Source organism: Panthera leo, chromosome B3 (assembly GCF_018350215.1).
Source record: "Panthera leo isolate Ple1 chromosome B3, P.leo_Ple1_pat1.1, whole genome shotgun sequence".
Lineage (NCBI taxonomy): Eukaryota > Metazoa > Chordata > Mammalia > Carnivora > Felidae > Panthera > Panthera leo.
In genome coordinates this window covers 84,205,049-84,225,001 of record NC_056684.1, presented here as the reverse complement: position 1 = coordinate 84,225,001, position 19,953 = coordinate 84,205,049, and the positions used below count along the sequence as shown (strand labels likewise).

At 36.5% G+C, this 19,953-nt stretch overlaps 1 protein-coding gene across 1 annotated transcript in view; it reads right to left on the bottom strand.

Annotated features, from left to right (window-relative positions):
* LOC122222457 (protein only RNase P catalytic subunit) overlaps positions 1–19,953 on the bottom strand; it is a 131,400-nt gene that overhangs the window by 54,061 nt on the left and 57,386 nt on the right. The gene's annotated exons all lie outside the window — the stretch shown is intronic.

Here is a 19,953-nt window from a genome sequence, read left to right as displayed (position 1 = left end):
GAAAAAGAGATTGGCTTCAGGTCAGGGGTGAATATTTAGGAATGATCTATCACCTTGACCTACAAGGTTTAAACCTGGTGCTGGTTGGTGGGAATATAAAGTATAAAATAGCTATGGGCCTGCACAGTGTAGACGTAGCCAATATTTAAATCAGAGGTCTTAACCAGTAAACTATAAGCTACCAACAGAGTCTGAGGTTTCACGTGAGTGCCACTATCCTCCCTCTAACTCTACAGCTTGGCCCCCTTCTCACTGCGAAGGGAAGTAGAAGTAACACCAGTGTCCTCTACCCTACTCAGGAAATTCGCTAACAGCATTCCCCCACTCCTCTCCCATCTGATGACCTCAAGCCTTTAGGGATATAAAAAACACTTATTCACCAGAAAGAAATGGAGAACCAAACAAAAGGTACGTTGTCTATCATAAGAACCACTATCATAGCCACCAAACATTCCACAAATCTAAAAATACACTTTGGGTCAAACATTCACTCAACCTTTTGCATATACTTAGCATATGCCAGACACTGTGCTGGATGTCGAAATTTCTAAAAAGAACAGTTCCTGCTATCAAGGAGCTTAAGATAATTGCAATCGTGTGACTGATGCTACACCAGAGATGAGAGCAGGGTACTCAGAGAGCACACATTAAGAGGCCAAGTGCCCAGACAAAAGATGACCTCTGGGAGAAGACAGGGAATGTGGGGAAGGGGTTTTAGGAATGAGAGAGGATTCCCAAGCTGAGCCCTGAAAGGCAAGAAGAACTTAGCCATACTGCAGAAGCAACATGTACAAAAGCAAAAAATTATGGTGATATTACAAGTCTCAAGTGTCTGGTAGACTGTGAACATTTTCTATTTCAAGATCATGTCAATACTTAATTAAAATAAACAAATGCCACTGATGGTTTTCCTTTCACTTCTGAAGCTGCTTTTCTTTGTTAATAGAACAGATGTATGGAAAGCTGGCAAGATCGATAGAAAAGAATATAACACAGTGTTATTAGTCTTAGCCTCTGCTGTTAGAGAGCCTGGGTTTGAGTCTCAATTCTGACATTTACTAACTGTAAATTTATCATGGGCAAGTTTCTTGACTTCTCCAACCCCTTGTTTCTACATCTGTAAAATAGAAATGACACCTTATAAGACTGCTGTGAGGAATAAATGAGATAACATACGTAAAGGGCTTAGAACAGTTCCTGGCACATGTGAAATTCTTAATTTTCTCATTTCTTTTACAAATCATCTCCCAATATGACTTTCCAGTAACACGACCATGTGACATGAGTATCACCTGTAACAAAGTTAAAGTGGAAGATAAAAATTTTAAAGGAGAAGGGTAAGTAAACAGAAAATTACCTCTTCCTCTGCAGGAAGTTTTTTGTGGTTGCCAGATTAAAGGAGATAACAGATACCATTTGTGAAATACCAAGCTCTAGATAACTACATAAGGTGTACATATTTAGTAGTTCAGAATTTAACTAATTCAATAAAAAAACCTTTCGGATATTCTTGCTTGATTTTCAGGTTTCTTTTTTTTTTGCCTCAACACAGTAACAAAATGATCAATTCTATCAAAAGAATACCCTTACACTAAAATCTAGATGTTATTAGTGGTAAGATCAAGCAAAATTAAATAAGGTTTAAATCTACATTAATATACAATTTCTTTGCTTTTATAGACTAATCTTAGGAAAGTATAAAGAACATTTTACTATCTAAAATTACTTTTAATTTATTCTAAAAGGAGTCCAGGATTAAAAAGCATTAGAAACACTAATTTCGAATATCTGTTACAGCTTCTCATATAACAAGTGAATAGTACTTGATGACTTAAAAAGTTTGGAAGATGGTTATGCTTTAAGGCAAAATTTCCCCAAGTGTATTCTGAAGAATATGCCCTTCAAAATGCTCTGTGAAAAAAGTTCCATAGTCAAATAATACATCCTCTCTTGGAAAATATCCGTATACACTGTGTTCTTCTTCCTTCCATACTTCCTGTTTTGGCTAATTCCTCCTTCTATGCTCTGGACCGTACTGCTTTCCGCCTTCTTTAATACACTAACCATTCACTCTTTTTCTCTTACATAGTCAGCTTCAACCCCAACCTGGATCTTCTCTCACATGTCTACTTACTTTATCCCCCTTCAGATACTGCCCTGTTTCTATCCTTCCTGCTTCACAGCCTCAATTTCCTTTATTCCTTGTGACATAATGAAAAGTATACATATATTGGTCTCTGCCCTGGTTCCCGGCACAGAGTCCCTAAAACCCTTATAATTTCCTAAGTGATAAGAATACTAGGAGCATCTTTTGTTTTAATATTTGGTCTCTGATCCCAGTTCATGATGCAGAGCTCCTAAATTCCTTAGAATTTCCTGGGTGATAGGAGCATCTTTTTTTCTAAGGAGGTGACTCCTGGTGAGTTCCTGGATAGCTTCAGGACAGGGGCTGATCACCACAGAAAGACCAAACCATGATTAGAAGCTTGGAACTTTCAGCCCTAGCCCCTCATCCTCCAGGAAAGGAAGAGGGGCTGGGAACTGAGTTAATGATCATGCCTAAATGATGAAGCCTCCATAAAAATCCTCAAGTATGGGGTTTGGAAAGCTTCTAGGGTGGTCAATACATCTACATGCCAAGAGGGTAGCACACCCCAACTCCACCAGTATGGAAGCTCCTGTACTTAGGACTTTTCCAGACCTTGCCCTATGTATTTCCTCATCTGGCTGTTCATCTGTATTTTTTACCATATCCTTTATTATATAATAAACTGGTAATCATAAGTGTTTCCCTGAGTTCCATGAGCCATTCTAGCAAACGATAAAACTTGAGGAGGGGTCATGGGAACCTCCAATTTATAGCTGATCAGTCAGAAGTACAGGTGACAACCTGGGAACTGCAATTGGTATTTAAGGGGTATAGGGAATCTTGTGGGAGAGCCCTTAACTTATGGAGTCTGCGCTAACTGCAGTTAGTATCAAAAAAATTTAACTCAATTGTAGGACAACCAGCTGGTATCACAGATAATTGCTTGATGTGTGAAAAACCCACACATCTGGTGTCAGAAGTTAAGTAAAGTGTGCGATGTTCTGTGTAAGTGATAAAGGAGAGACACACAGAGTGTGTAGTCCAAGCTACTCCATTTGACTGCTTATCCCTTCTCTCCACCTCCATAGCTCACTCTATGGTCACCAATCATCTCCATATCACTATATTCAATGACACCTCCTGATCCTCATTCCCCCATGATAGTTGTGTAATATTTGCAAATATTAATCTCTGCTCCCTTTTGAAACATTCTCTTCCCTTGGCTGCCATAACATACTTACTCTTCCAGTTTACCTATCATCTCTGTAGGTACTCTTCCATGTCCTTTGCAAGCTTATCCTCTTCTATATACTGGTTTATATATTAGAGTGCCTTAAAGCTTGGTCCTAGAATTACTCCTTTTTCATTCCAGATGGTTTCAATTATCACCTATAGGCATTTGAGTTAAAATTTCTACCTCCTGCCCAGACTCCTCTTTTGCATCGTAGGGCTATATGCCCAATTATCTATTAGGTATCTCCTTTTGGATACCCCAGAGGCATCAAACTCAACATATCTAAAGGCAGACTCATAATTTTCCCTCCAATTGTTTTCCAACCTCTCAGGAAATGGCATCACCTTCTGTCCAGTTAAACAAACCCATTCCTTGGTATCATCTTTGATCACTTTCTCCAATTAACAACCCCCCCCCATCCAGTTCATTACCAAATTATCTGTTTTATTTCCTAAATATTTGAAGATTCGTCCATCTTCTACCTAGTCTCTCCCTCTCTAAATTTATCTTTCTATGCTTCATTCTGGGTGAGTTTCTCAGTACCAACTTCCAATTCATAAATTCTTTCATTGTGGCCAGTCTAGAGTTTATTATGTCTACTGAATTATTTCAATGACTATTTTTCATTCAAGAGTTCTGATTCTTTTAAACATCTGTTTCTGTTTCATTTGCTTCATATTTTCTTGCTTGCCTTAAATAGAATATATTCATTTGAATCTGAGCAAATATATTAAACATACTTTAAAATATTTGAACCTTTACAGAATTAATTTGATCTATAAATTTATGTGTTTTTTATTTATTTTATTTTAGGGGAGAGAGAGAGAGAGAGAGAGAGAGAGAGAGAGAGAAGAGCACATAAGCAGAGGAGACAAGCAGAGGAAGAGAGAGAATCCCAAGCAGGTTCCATGTTCAGCATGGAGCCCATTGTTGGGCTCAATCCCAAGACCCTGGGATCATGACCTGAGCTGAAATCAAGAGTCAGATGCTCAACCAACTGATCCACCCAGGTGCCCCTGTAAATTTATGTTTTAATTGTTTTGTTGGTTTTCTTTCTTAGCATTAAATTTCTTCACACTTTGAGTTTTGGTTTGTAGACTTATTTTCATTTTAAGTTTAGAGTTTTTGGTTCTTTTCTCTCTTTCACATTCTTAGCTGCCATTATGCTGATCCTATCCCTGCCTAAAAGTTTTGGGATTATTCATCTCCCTAGTTCCTGAGTCCTTTGTTGATGGGAATATCACAGATTCTGTCACTGGTGAGTTCCTAGAGTATTCTTCCGTCTTCATTCCTGGGACTTGCAACAAGTTGACAGGCCATTAACTTCAAATGGAGTTAAAAGGTCCCCCCCCAACCCCCCACCACAGTACCCCAGCTTCCTCTGCCATTTTGAGAAGCTTTGCTCCTGCTCTAGCTTTAAACAATAAAGCACCATTCACATGGCACACTTTTAGTCTTTCCTACCCCAAAGGAGTTAAATCCCTGCCTCCATGCCTATTCTAGGACTCAGAGCTAAGCAGGCCTGTGGTTACAGTTCTACTGAAGGTTTTATTTATGCTTTGTTTTGTTTTTGAGCTTGGCAATATCTTTTTAGTTTGTAGTTTCTATAGTTCATCTATCATTGATATATAGATGTATAGAAGTGGTACATCAAAGTGTGAATTTATGGAACCACCTTAACTGGAAATCACTGATTCACTTTCCACACTACAGCCAGAATTATACTTTTAAAATGAAAACTGCATTATGTCAATTCCCTGCTTTCTATCACTCTTAGGATAAAGAACCAACTCCTTGAAGTCTATAGTGTCTGGACCTTTTCCAATCCTACCATCCGGAACTTTCAGTCTCTCACACTTGTCATCTTCCTGTTAACCAGCCCCCACCAAGGGCCTTTGCACATGCTATTCTCTACCTAAAATACTTCCTTTTTTGTTATCTTTCTTTACTTAGTTAACTCCTATTCATCCCTCTGACCTCAACCCATTTGCCATTTCTTCAAGGAAACCTTTCCTGATCTCCTTGTCCAGGTCAAGTTTTGTTTTTGTTTTCTTAAATGTCTTCATAGCACCATGTACCTTCTGTTTGTTTGTTTCGTATCATTTATCACAACTGCAATTTTACACATATTTCTAGGATTATTATAACGTCAGGCTATAAACTCCACAGGGGTGATGATCATGCCTGTTTTGATTTACCACTGTACCTAGCTGCTGAATGACTGAAAGAAAATTCCAATCCTTCAATATTATATTTAAGGTGCTCCAAACCAGGGCCACAACCAACATTTTCAACCTTATCTCCCACTACTACCAAACAAGTAAGCTATGTTCCAACTACTAGTGGTCTACTCACTAGTCTTCAAGTGTGCCTTTATTTTCTGCCTTTAAACACTCATGACTCAAACCATTGCCTCTGCTTAGACCACCCTTGCCCACTGACTCTGCCTGATGAAGTTCATCTTAAACGCCACCTTGTTCATGAAGTCTTTACCTAACCTCCTGATCTACATCTCACTAATGATGTTAATACTCCTGCTCCTCCCTCATTTGAATATGTGTCTTATCACTTCTAGGTTGTGAGTTTTCTGAGGGCAAACACCATAAGGCCATTTCCAGAACCACACAATAGTAACTTAGTATTTACTGAACTGAATTCTGAGCACAGAGAGTTAAACTTATTTTTGTTGATTTGCAGAAGATTTTATTAGAAAGTGACTATGCTGTATTTAAACTCTGGCAACAAAATGTTATAGTAAAACAAAACCTCTTTGGCTTTGAGTTATATAACACAAATGTCTGATTGTTTTACTGTATACTGAAATAAAAATAAGAACACACGGAGAGGACAAAAAGACACATTTTATGACACAAAGAAATATAAACAAAACTCTATCAATGTTTTATTTAAAATATCCTAATTTCGAAATGGGACAGCCATTTTTTAGGGGCTCTTGTGGGGGTGTGGAGGTAAACAGATTACTGGCTGCAGTGACATTCTTATTTTGAGATCGTGCCATATCCCAGGGAAAATGTGGAGGGGTTCCCTTGAGTTGGCAGGTCCAAGTTGGTGGGTGAAGAAGAGAGGAAAAAGAACAGGTAAGTAACCTTAGGGTGTAAGGGTCAGTGTGCATAGAATAGAGAACCCAGTGGATATAAAAAAAGAAAGAAAGAAATCAAGTCTCAGGATAGCATGGAAAAGCAGCAGAACAAAGAACCAGTGGGAAAGATTCCCACCTATTCCTTCCACAGCAACACACCAAAACTGTATGTCTTTTTGTAAGTGGTCTTCTCTACATACAATATATTTGTAACTTCATTAAAGAAAAGTTTTACGCTTCTGAAACGACTGTCAGAGAATACCAAAAATCTCCATGTTAAAGCAGGCACTGCGATTACATAAAACAATTGGGCAGATATGCCAATTTCACTAGTACAGGTACAGGTAAACAATATTAATGCAAAATAACTACAAGTCTTGAGTACATCAGGTGTGGGGGGAAAAGTCCTTAAGTTCCAAAGCATTTCAAACCACAGAAAAGGTAAGTTTTTTTCTTTGCATCTCCACTGACTCTAAAAATAAGCCTTTACTATTTTCCAGATTATAAAAGAAATGTAAGTTCATTATTTAAAAAAATTCCAAAACTACACAAATACAGAAAGCCAACATTCTATATAACCCTTCCCTTTTAGAGGTAACTAGTGTTTATCAGATGGGTAACGACCACTTTTTGATTACTTGAGACACAGTAATAGTAGAGCTGCTCTGAACAAGTTTATGCTAATTATTTCAATTTATCCTTTGAGCTGTTACCTTTCCTACTCCACTGCTAAGGAAACAAAAAAGGAAAAAGAAAATTCAAAATACACGCCGATCCTCCAAAACAGGCAACACACAAATAAGATTAACCCCTGGGGGAAAAAAATCAAAGGTGACTGGGCAAAACTGTTACACTAAGTGGCAGAAACAAGTATTATTTGATATTGAAAAATGGAATAAAGTAGAAAAAACACTAACCTTTCTTGTTTATTGTTCTCAATAATCAAAAATGGAGACAGCATCTTTCCCTTCAATGGAGACTGATGCAGCCTACTTAATTATCTGTGTTTTCTAGCTTTCAAAAAAGAATGTTGTACAACTGAGGTACACTGTGGTGCCAGAAAGTAAGGAAATGCTCACAACATTGACAATGATGGGGGTATGTCAAAGAGACACAGGAGCCAACAAAAAGTTTGCAATTGCCAAAGCTAGAATATACTGAACAACAAAATAAATATTAGATTATAACCCAAAGTATAAAATAAAATATCCATGAGTCCATACTACTATAAATAAGCATTAAATAAATAAGTACATGGGGGACAATACACACATTTCCCATGTAGAAGAATTTAAAATAATTTATGTAAATCCTCTGCCTCCAAGAAGGAAGAACATAACTCCCTCCTCTCCACATGTGGCTGCATACTGACTTCCTTCTGAAGATTACAACATGAAAAGAGGGGGAAAAAGAAAAACTTCAATATCATATTGGAGAAGTCTGACAAACACTTCCTCAGCCAGGTGATCACAGGTAACAACAGGAGGGATAAGTCATGTTGATACTATGTACTTTTAATATCATGTAATGGGACTGGTAATTTACCTCCATGGTCTTCCTCCCCAAAACCCATAACCCCACACTAATCATGAGAAAAACATCATACAAACCCCAACCGAGGGACATTCTATGTAATACCTGCCCAGCACCCCTCAAAACTGTCAAGGTCATCAAAATAAAGTCTGAGAAACTGTCACAGGGAAGAGGAGTCTAACAAGATGTAATGATTAAATGTAAGGTGGTATTTCTGGATGAGACCCTATGACAGATGTTATGATATCTTAATGTCATTTTTTTCTCTCTGATGACATGTCAGAATGACAACCAGGTAGTGGACATTGAAATGGAATTAATAAAACAAAATATTGGAAGTAATTAAGAATTTGGTATACTTAGAATATTTTCATAACCATAGAACTATGTGGCTTTGCAGTTTTCACTTTCAAGTTCTTATTTTGGTAAAAGACTGATATTGATAAAACACTTTATGTGTATTTTGCAGGGTTATTTTGGTCCATTTTAAGAGGAAGTGCTATTTCCATTTATCTTCTAAGTTTAAACCCAGTAAAATTGCCTGTTATCTCCTTCCTAAACCAATGAGAAAATTTTCAAGAGGTTTTCCTGCCATTCATATCATAATATGTGCAGATATTTTTGTGGAGAGGGATATCTATAATAATCAGAAAGCTTCAATTCAGATTAATTTTGTAACTTTATGTACACAAGTACTTTCTAGGTGTTTATGATTTACACAAGACTGAGTGAGAAAGCACTACACTGATTAAATTAAATGATGTTGAGTTTGCAAGCTTCTTTTTTCACATAAAATAAATGGTATTTGCTATAATTACTTAACAAAAACCAAAGGCACTTCAGATACTCCAACCCACCTGAGTATCTCTTTAAGTCTTAAGAGTGCTTGCTACATAGGCAGTGTATTAGAGATATATGTTTCCTAGCCAGATTTTTTTAAAAAGTGCAATCAAATTATATATTTTAAAAACAAGGTCTAGGGGCGCCTGGGTGGCTCAGTCGGCTGAGCATCCGACTTCGGCTCAGGTCATGATCTCACAGTTCGTGAGTTCGAGCCCCGCGTGAGGCTCTGTGCTGACAGCTCGGAGCCTGGAGCCTGTTTTGGATTCTGTGTCTCCCTCTCTCTCTGCCCCTCCCCCGCTCATGCTCTGTCTCTCTTTCTGTCAAAAATAAATAAAAATTTTAAAAAAATAAATAAAAAATAAAATAAAAACAAGGTGTAGTACCACTGTGGATTACTGTGGATCCAAAGTGAAAAACCAGCTTACCCATTTTCCAAAGAGGTCAAGAAGCATGAGTTCTGCTACCAGGCCTTCTCACCAACTTGAGACAGCATTAATGATAATGAGTTATTGAGGCCTGTTCTCTCAAGCTCGTATATTATTCTTCTGTCTCCTTTACTGCTGATACTTACACAGTCCATTCACCTGGTCCTAACAAGGGTGTTGTAAAGAGCACCCACAGTGCCCACATGCCCTGTACTAAAAAGGCCTGCAAGTGAAATCTCTTTGGTTCAAATATTAGAAATAATGGTACTTTCCCCAAACAATTTGTTTCCATTTGGTCTTATGAATTACATGAATCCCCCAAATCAATGAACCTTACAGTGGAAATAACTTCCTTAGAAGGTGTACCAGAATTGTGTGTCTTCAAACTGCTCTACTTTCTGATTATCTCTTCACTCTCCCAAAACCCATCCCAGTCCCTGTGAGAATCTCTTTAAGGAAAGAGAGTGTTTATAAATGGCAGTGTGGAGTGCTTATGAATGATGTACAGGCAGATAAAAGGACAAACCCCTACTCTTCTGCAATCATGTTTTCATCTTCAAGTCTGTTGACAGAATTTACAGCCAAATTACTAGAGTACTGCATGGTATAAATTTTGTGGAACCAAACTCAAGCCTCTTATTTTTCCTAAGCTTATATTCCCTTTGTGCTCTTATTTTAAGTTCATTTTATTTTAACTTATTTTAAGTTTATTTTCTGCATTACACACACTATTTTTTTTTTTAATTTTTAATGCTTTATTTATTTTTGAGAGAGAGAGCATGAGAAGGGAAGGGACGGGGGTGGGGTAGGGGAGGAAAGAAGATCTGAAGCAGGCTCTGCGCTGAGAGCAGCCAGCCCGATGTGGGGCTTGAACTCACAAACTGCAAGATCATGACCTGGGCTGAAGTCAAATGCTCAACCGACTGAGCTACCCAGGCGCCCCTGCAGTGTACACATTACAATAATCATCTTTTATCTCATAGAACAAAGTGGGACACAGATAATCTACAAATAAAGAATAGCTATGGTGGAGGGGGAGATGAATACCTGAAGAACTATATACACTTCCTAATACTATCTAGGAAAAAAAAAACACGTCTAAATGAAATATTGCAATAAAATCTAAGATCTGAATTGATCTCAATCAATTGATCCTCATTGTACTTGACTGGGAGAAAAATCAGCCTTTCAGTAGTTAAAAGTCTGAAATAGAAGCTATTTTAAAAGGAGAATTATTTTAAAATAAATATTTTAATATAAAATTAATGACTAATAAAGTATTACCACTGTAATAATAGGTAAGAATAATTGATATAACTTCAAAAACATGTTTAAGTAAACTTACTACTCATTCTGGAATTGCTGTTTACCTTAGAGATTTAACAAATATATATTTTTAAATTTTGATTAAAGTGGGTATTATATTTTCATAGGGAGCTCTGCCTACCACATTCCTGAGAAGTGTTTTAAAACATTGTCATAGAAGCAAGGTACACACAATAATGATTCACAAAGATAATCTCACCACACCCCAAACAGTTATCACACAAACATTATCAGTGGCACATCAAGAGAAGAATCAACTTGCCATTGAGATTTTGTCAGAGAGACAACAGATATGGAAGCCTGGCAACGCTGTATTCCTAACAATGCTGTTCTAAGACACACAATCACTTGAATGACTAACGCAATGGGGGAACTTTTGTTTCAAACACTATGCAAAATAATACCTTTTTGGAGATGTCTGGAAAGAAAGAGACATGAGGCTAACATCATTATAGAAATTTTGCCTGGCTTCATTCATCTTTTTACTTATTCCCTTGATTACTTCACCAAAACCCCACTTATGTGACAGTTGATCATTCACCCCACTAGCAGTTGGTACATGTAAGAATAATTCTGAGTGGTGTAGACTATTCTAGCAGTCACATAACAAAACAGAATTCTTATGTGTGTCAGGCAGGTAGAGTGGGTGGAATTGCACGTGGATGAAAGGAAGTACCTAGTCAGTGTGGCATTATTTGATTGCAGATAATGTAACCTCCTTGAGTTATCATGTCATGAAAGATGAATAGTAAGAAAAGGAACATATTTTGTGTTTTTCAGTAAATTCTAGATTGGCATTCACTAATGCCTATTTATTTCCCCAAGTCACTTAGATCATCTTTGACTAGCTAGATACATCGCTTCTCGGCCTTTTGGCTAAGATCAAGTGTTGACTAGCTAGATACAATTATTCTAAAAATAAGGAATCAAGATTAGACCTACTTTTTCTCCCCCATGTAGTAAGTTTATAGATTAGAGAACTCTTATCAGCCCTTCCAAAATCCCAATAAAACAGAACTTAAATGCTGCTACAGGTTAGCTGCCTTAAGATTCACAGTCCAAGTTTATAGTTACCACTGATTTTCTTTTAATCTTAGGCTTATAAATACATACTAACAATGACTTATTTGGGTGATTATTTCAGATGCCCTAGAGAGAAACAAGCAATTCCACTGGTTTGATACTCCCTATAATTAATTAATTGAGTCTTAGGCTTTCCCCAGTTAGCACATTCTCTTTGGGCTACTTAACATATTTTTTTAAAGTCATATTCTAGGTACCTGAAAATCATCATAATGCTAATATAACAACTTGATAATGTAACTGTTGGTTATGGAAACATGACAAACTTCTACTTTGAAAGTGGAAGAAGTATATTATTCTTAGGACCAAGTTTCAGTACCTTAAAATGAGTTTCATATATTCAGTTAAAAAAGCAGAATCCCGATCTAAAAATTATTAAGACTTCTAATAATTTTGAGTGTTTACCTTTTATAAACTGCTTGTTTTTGTAAAGCAGTATGAACACACTTCTGAGAAACTGTCTTTATATTATAGTGGTTCTCAAAATGTGGTCCCCAAACCAGCAGCATCAGCATTACCTTCTCAACCCCACCCCCAGACCTTCAGAATCAGGAACTCTGGGGGTAGGGCCTGCATCCTGTTTTAACAAGCCCTCAAGGTGATTCTGAGGCACACTAAAGTCTGAGAGTCAATATTCTGAAATATAGCCGAATCACTAGAGGTTAAGTTTGTAATACTACATATTTATTTTAAAGTTTCTTTTCTTTAAAAATATGTTAATTTTTTCTAAAGAAATACAGTAAGTACTTGTAGAAATATATAATTTGGATAAAGTGAACAGTGAAGTCCTTTGCCAGATTAGAGTTTAACCTAGAAAAAACTGGATTCATAATTGTTCTTACAACTCCTAGCCTTAAAAACACTGAAAGAACCAGTCTTTAAATTCCACTGGAAAGAAACTATTGTTAACCAGTTGACTGAAATTAAGAACATGTTTAGAAACAATCTCCAATCGTTTATTTCCAATCATTAGTAACCAACAAAACTTATGAAAGTAAATTGGGAAAAATGACAAGTTTTCAATTCGACATTTCAATACAGAAAAAAGTTACTCAAACACCTTCTCAGAGGAAACATGGGGGTTAGTACATGTTTTCTGGAGGCAACAATAGCAGCATGACATCCTAGTTTTGAGACCCAAGGAACAAGACCTTCTACCTCTAAAGCCAGTCCTTAAGAGCTAGTCTTTAAGTAGGAAGAAAAACTATATGGAGAAAAGTATTTAAAAGTTAAGAAGGTATTATTAATAAAAATACTTCAATACTTAATCTAACATTTGCCACTGCAAACACAGTAAGATAATTTAAGAGTTTCTGTGCTATTTTAATATTATTAAAACATAATTTCAAGCACAGTTGGTGTTAAACTCTACAATATTTCTACAGTTTGAGCAAAAAAAAAAAAAAATGCCCAAGATCACACACACACCACACAAAACACTGAGCATAGTTTATTGTATCTTAGGTTTTTTATGGTATTGAAACATTTACAAGAGACTATATAAATCAACCAAAAGAAATAAAATAACTTGGGTGGCAGAAAAAAAAAAGAGAGAACTCATTGCTAAGTAAATGCTACTGCCAAATAACCTTTACTGGCTAATACCCATGCTTCAATTTTTCTCTCACTATAGTAAAACCAACTAAGAGGTGGCAATCAAAACAAATTCTGCAGTGTTTCCACCAAACTACTTTCTATTCAATGCCTCAAGCATGCTGTAAGGATGAAAGCATTCAGTGCTGATGTCTGGCCATAATTCTTAAATTACATTATATATTTTCATTCTGTAGAAGCTATTTTAACCAATTCTCAGTTATCGACAAAAATTGGTAGCAGAGTTTTGAACAGCTAGCAAAATTAACTAAAATGATGTACTTTTTCCCCTATACACTACACCCTCTACTAAAGGAGCTTATTATGAACAAACGAAAATCCAAAATGCAAGCTGCAAAAGGAGCAACGAACAAGGACACTGGGACTGAATTATGGGTAGGAGCGTGAGCCTGTGTGTGTGTGTGTGTGTGTGTGTGTGTGTGTGTGTGTGTGTGTGTGTTTGGCAGGGGAGACAAGAGAGAAAACTCAAAATAAGAACCCTTCCAATTTATATCCTTTTATTTTCTAGGTAAAAGGTTAGTACAGTGTCCCTGTCCCCTCAAGATGATCTCACATTGCCAATTATTAATGATGAATTGGTGGCTCAAAAGAAAAACTCATCCTGAAAATGAAAGTTGTGAAAGTGTGTGTAAAATATGAGTCATGGAGACTTTAGAATTCCTATCTGTTCATTCTAGAAAAAAAAAATCAACCATCAGTTCTTTCTATATAAAACCATGGGAAAGGAAACTGATATTGGAAAAAAGAACCTAGGTGAAGACAGTTCGCATGGTCATGCTGAAACTCATTTCTAGCTCCTGGGCTAGACTTGACCATTGTAACAAGCAAGACATCACCAACCTCAGTGTGGTAGTCATTAGAGCTATTCAAAAACATGAATTCTCCTTCTCCTTCTGGGCACATGTGGTAGGATTTCCCCCAGTCCCCATCTTACTGAACTCAGGTGTAGCTGCATAGCTTGCATTAGCTGCTAATAAATTATGAGCAGAAGTGATAGGTATCAGATCTGAGTAGAAGCTTTATGAGTCAGCATGTGCTCTACACCTTCCCTTTTCCCTCTGTCACAGTGACTGGCAATATTTCAGAAAATTATGCGGAATCCTGGAATAAGGATGACAATGAGACAGATGATCCACACTGAACATGCAGCATGAACAAGAAATAATTTGTTTTAAGCCATTGAAATTTGGGTTTATTTTTTTTTATTTTAATTATTTATTTTGAGACAGAGACAGAGACAGAGACAGAGAGATAGAAAATCTCACAAACCACGAGATCATGACCTGAGCCAAAGTCAGGAGTTGGACGCTTAACCAACTCAGCCACCCGGGCGCCCCAGAAATTTTGGGTTTATGACTGCAGCATTATGTAACCTATCCTGATGAATACTCATACAGTCTTTTATTTTCTCTGTACCATTAATATATTTCTTATTTAATTATTTTACAGAAAAGTTAGCCATTTATTTAGACACTCAGGTTTAGATTCTAAGCATCAGTTCAAAACAATGAAGACCCCCAAACTGAAAAAACTAAGAGCAGATTGTCAGTTATATTTAAATTAGGAAACTAAACGCATCATAAAAAACTACCATACTTTGGTACCTACAAAGTTAAGACCATGGACAACTAAATGCACTCACAAGGTGGTGGTGTTTTGTTTTGTTTTGTTTTGTTTTCTGCTTAAATTTATTGGACTATGTGCCAGGCACTGCAATAAGTGCTTTTCAAGGATTAGTTCATTTGATCTTTACAGAAGGCATGAAGAGCTTTAACAGCCTAGATCACAAAGCTAGCAAGTGAATGAAGTTGCAGAGTGAAACTCAAGAAGTCTTTCAGAGTTAACCCCAAACCCAGTTATTTCTAACAGTTTATATAATTTCCTGTAACTCTATATCCATTTGTTCATTCTTTCATTCATTTACTAAGTATCTAGTGAGCAATTTACTATGTGTAAGGCCCTTTTCTCAGTGCTGAAACTATAATTGTAAACAAGATGTACAAGATCTTCAGTATTGGGGCATTTTCATTCTGATGGAGGTTAATAAAGTAAACAGAGACATGTATAGGAAATTGTAGATACTAAGTGCTATGAAGGAATTAAATAACTATTGATGTATAATTAACTACCCCGAAACTTGGGTTAAAATAACCACTTATTTTCTCACAGTATTATGGGTTGGCAACTTGGGTTGGGCTCAGTTGGACAGTTATTCTGCTCTACATGGCATTGGTTAGGCCAATCCATGTGTTCACAATCAGTTGGCAGGTTGTCCAGAGGCTGTCTGGTCCCAGGTGACCTTACTCATATGACTGGAGCCTTAGTTGGGATGGCTGTGCCCCTGATCTTCTTGCCCTCTTTTTCCCTCTCCCTCTTTCTCTATGTGGCATCTCATTCTTAAGGAGACTGATGTAGGCTTGTTCACAAGGTGGTAATTCCTCAAGAGTGACAGCATAGCCACATGTCCTCTTGCGCCCTTGCCCAGAAGTCCCACAATGTCACTTGTGCCACATTCTACTGGCCAAAGCAAGTCATAGAGCAAGCCCAGATTCAAGATGTGGGGAAACAGACTCCATCTCCATATGAGAGGAACTGCAAAGAATCTGTGGCCATTTTTAATCCATAACCAAAGTAAATAAGGTTGATGTAACTGAAAATGCAGGCAGAAGGTAGGAAAGCAGACTGGGGTTACTTCAGAAGAATTAGGGAAGGCCTCTGAGGTGCTGATAATGACTCCGCCATTTTAAGAAAAGAACATTAAAGGCTGAAGGAATAGCAAGTACAAAGACCTTGAGGCAGGAACAAGTTCAGTGTGTTTGAGGAACAGGAAAAATGCTAGTGTGCCCATTATTCATTGAAAGAAAAAAAAAACAGTACTATAATCCATGATAAGGAACTTGGATTTCATTCTAAGTGTAACTGAAAGACATTAGGGCAAGGGTGAAAAAGCAAGGAGACCACTTAGGAGTTTAGATGAGAGATGATATGAATGGAGATGGAAAGAGATAAGATTATGGGATATATTTGGGGGTTATGACCAATAAAACTTGTCATCGGGGCACCTGGGTGGCTCAGTCAGTTAAGCATCCGACTTCGTCTCAGTTTGCTTTGTGGTTCATGAGTTCAAACCCCGTGCTGGGCTCTGTGCTGAAAGCTCAGAGCCTGGGGCCTGCTTCGGATTCTGTGTCTCCCTCTCTCTCTCTCTCTCTACCCCTCCCCTGCTTGTCTCTGTCTCTCAAAAATAAACATTAAAAAAAATTGTTTTTAAGCAAACAAAAACAACAAAAAAATTTGTCAGTCAACTGGATTTGGAGCTAGTGAAAAAGAGCAATTGAGGCTAGAATCTTTGGTTTTTGACTTGAACAACTGGGAAGACGGTGGTGCCAATTACTTATTCACTTAAGCTCTAAAAAATACAAGTTAATTTCTACCTCTGGCTATGCAAAGCTTTTCCTCTGAAGACTTGTGGATTTATTTTATTTTATAATATTTATTTTTGAAGGAGAGAGAGAGAGACAGAGTGTGAGCAGGGGAGGGGCAGAGAGAGAAGGAGACACAGAATCCGAAGCAGGCTCCAGGCTCTGAGCTGTCAGCACAAAGCCCTACACAGGGCTCGAACCCAGGAACCGTGAGATCATGACCTAAGTTGAAGTTGGAAGCTTAACCAACTGAGCCACCCAGGTGCCCCTTTCCTTAGAAGTATTTGTAAGAGTCAAAATAGCATGCTGTTGGATGGCTGTTCATAAAGAGATTCATGAACCTAAAACTACTCTAAAAAGATAAGTTTATTAAATTAAAAGACAATGTAATTGAAGAAAATCCAAAATACTGTATCTTGCAGAAGGTAATGCTAAAGAAATACCGGTTCAAGTGAGTCAAGGGTTCAATGGTGCAAGAGTTCATACCTGATACTTTAGTCAAAGATTAAAATTTAATCAAATTTAGTTTCTCCCAAATTACAACACATTCTGGAGAACTGAATGTTATGAAAACTGTTTTGCAATACTTATTAAAAAAATTTTTAGCCCATGTATTTTGGGTAAACGTTATTCTCTACTCTGACATTTGAAGTAAATTTTTAAAAAAAGAATCATATACAAATATAAGAATCACTGTTAATGGACAACAAAATGCACAATATACTACAAATGTCTTGCTTAGATAACATACCTATTAGCCCAATTATGTTCCTAGCATTTATTGGCCTACAGACCTATCCTCACATCTTAAAACAATATCTGACATGGAATAGGTGCTCAGTAAACAGTAACTGAATCTACATTGTAATTCCTGGCTAAGATGTTCTAACTGTCCTCAAAAAGGAGACTATATAATTAACCACTGGTCACCCAGAACCCTTCCCACTTTTCAAAATAAAAATACAAATTGGATCTTTTCTTCTTCTGAAAGTTTGAAACTAAATATATATATTTTTAAGCAGGATACACTTTACATTTGAAAAATATCTACAAGATTAGTAACAAGTCTTATTTTCCCCAGACTTACTGAAGATTAAACAAATGAATCAGAAACAGTCAAAGGTAGTCCTATCTGAATCTATCTTCTAAATTATTGCTTATCATCTACCCATAACTATATCTCTAAATATTCAGAAACCATAAATGCAGGAACTAAAACTATAGAACTCTTAGAAGAAAACATAGGCATAAATTTTCATGATCTAGGATTAGGCAATGATATTTTAATTTTTTATGTATTATTATTATTTTTAATTTATTTTTGGCAATGATTTTTTTTAGATATGACACCAACAATGACAGGCAACAAAAGAAAAACAATAGATAAACTGGACTTCATTAAAATTAAAAAATTTGTCCTTCAAAAGACAATCTAATTGGGAGAATATATTTGCAAATCATTTACCTGATAAAGATCTAATATTCAGAATATATGAAAAATACAACTCAACAATAAAAACACAAGTAACTATTAAAAAATAGAGTATTTTTTAAATGTTTATTTATTTACTTTTGAAAGAGAAAGAGAGAATGAGAGAGAGAAAATGCAAGCAGGGGAAGGACAGAAAGAGAGGGCGACAGAGAATCCCAAGCAGGCTCTCTGTTGCCAGTGCAGAGCCTGAGGCAGGGCTTGAACTCACGAACCATGAGATCATGACCTGAGCCAAAATCAAGAGTCAGACACTCAACCAACGGAGCCACCCAGGTGCCACCCAAATAGAGGATTTTAATAGATATTTCTCCAAAGAAGACATGCAAATGGCCAACAAACATAAAAAGATGCTTAACATCCTATGTCATTAGAAATGCAAATCAAAACCCACAAAAAATTCCACTTCATATACACTAGAATGGTTATAATAAAAGAGACTGATAGTAACAGATGTTGGTGAGGATGCAGAAAAACTGGAACTCTTATATACTGTTATGGAGATGTAAAATGGTGCAGCTGCTTTGGAAGTTTGGCAGTTCCTCAAAAGTTTAAACAGAGAATCACCATACGACCTGGCAATTCTACTCCCAATTATAGATCCAAGAGAACAGAAAACATGTCCACACAGTGCAGCAAAAGTGGTTCTAAGGAAGAAGTATATAGCAATACAGGCCTACCTCAAGAAGCAAAAAAAAAAATCTCAACTGAACAACTTAACCATATACCTGAAGGAGCTAGAAAAAGAATAAGCAAAGCCCAAACCCAGCAAAAGGAAGTAAATAATAAAGATAAGAGCAGAAATAAATGATATACAAACTAAAAAAACAACAGAACAGATCAATGAAACCAGGAGCTGGTTCTTTGAGGAGATCAACAAAACTGATAAACCTCCAGCCAGACTCATCTAAAAAAAATAAAAAGAGGAAGAGAGAAGATCCAAATAAACAAAATCACTAATGAAAGATGAAATAACAACCAACACCATAGAAATATAAACAATTGTAACAATATTACGAAAACCTACATGCCAACAAATTGGACTACTTAGGAAAAATGAATAAATTCCTAGAAACATATAAATAAATAAAGCAGGAAGAAAGTGAAAATTTGAACAGATGAATTATCAGCAATGAAATTGAAGCAGTAATCAAAAAACTCCCAAAAAAACAAAAGTCTAGAACCAGACAACTTTACAGGCAAAATCTACTAAACACTTAAAAAAGAGTTAATGCCTATTCTTCTCAAACTATTCCAAAAAATAGGAGAGGAAGGAAAACTTCTAAATTCATTCTATGAGGCCAACATTACCCTCATACCAACACCAGATAAAAAACATTAAAAGAGAGAGAGAGAACTACAGACCACTATCTCTCATGAACACAGATCCAAAAATCCTTAACAAAATATTAGCAAACTAAATCCAAAAATACATTAAAAAAATCATATACCATGATCAAGTAGGATTTATTCTGGGGATGTAAGGGTGGTTCAATATTCACAAAACAATCAGTATAATACATCACATCAATAAAAGAAAGGATAATAAACATAAGGTCATTTCAATAGACGCAGAAAAAGAATTCAATAAAGTGTAACACCTATTTATGATTAAAAAAAAAAAAAACTCTGCAAAGTAGGTCTACAGAGAACATACCACAACATACTAAAGACCTTATATGAAAAACCCACAGCAAACATCATACTCAAAGGGGAAAAAGAGAGCTTTTCCCCTAAGGTCAGGAACAAGACAAGAATGTCTACTCTCACCATTTATATTCAACATAGTACTGGAAGT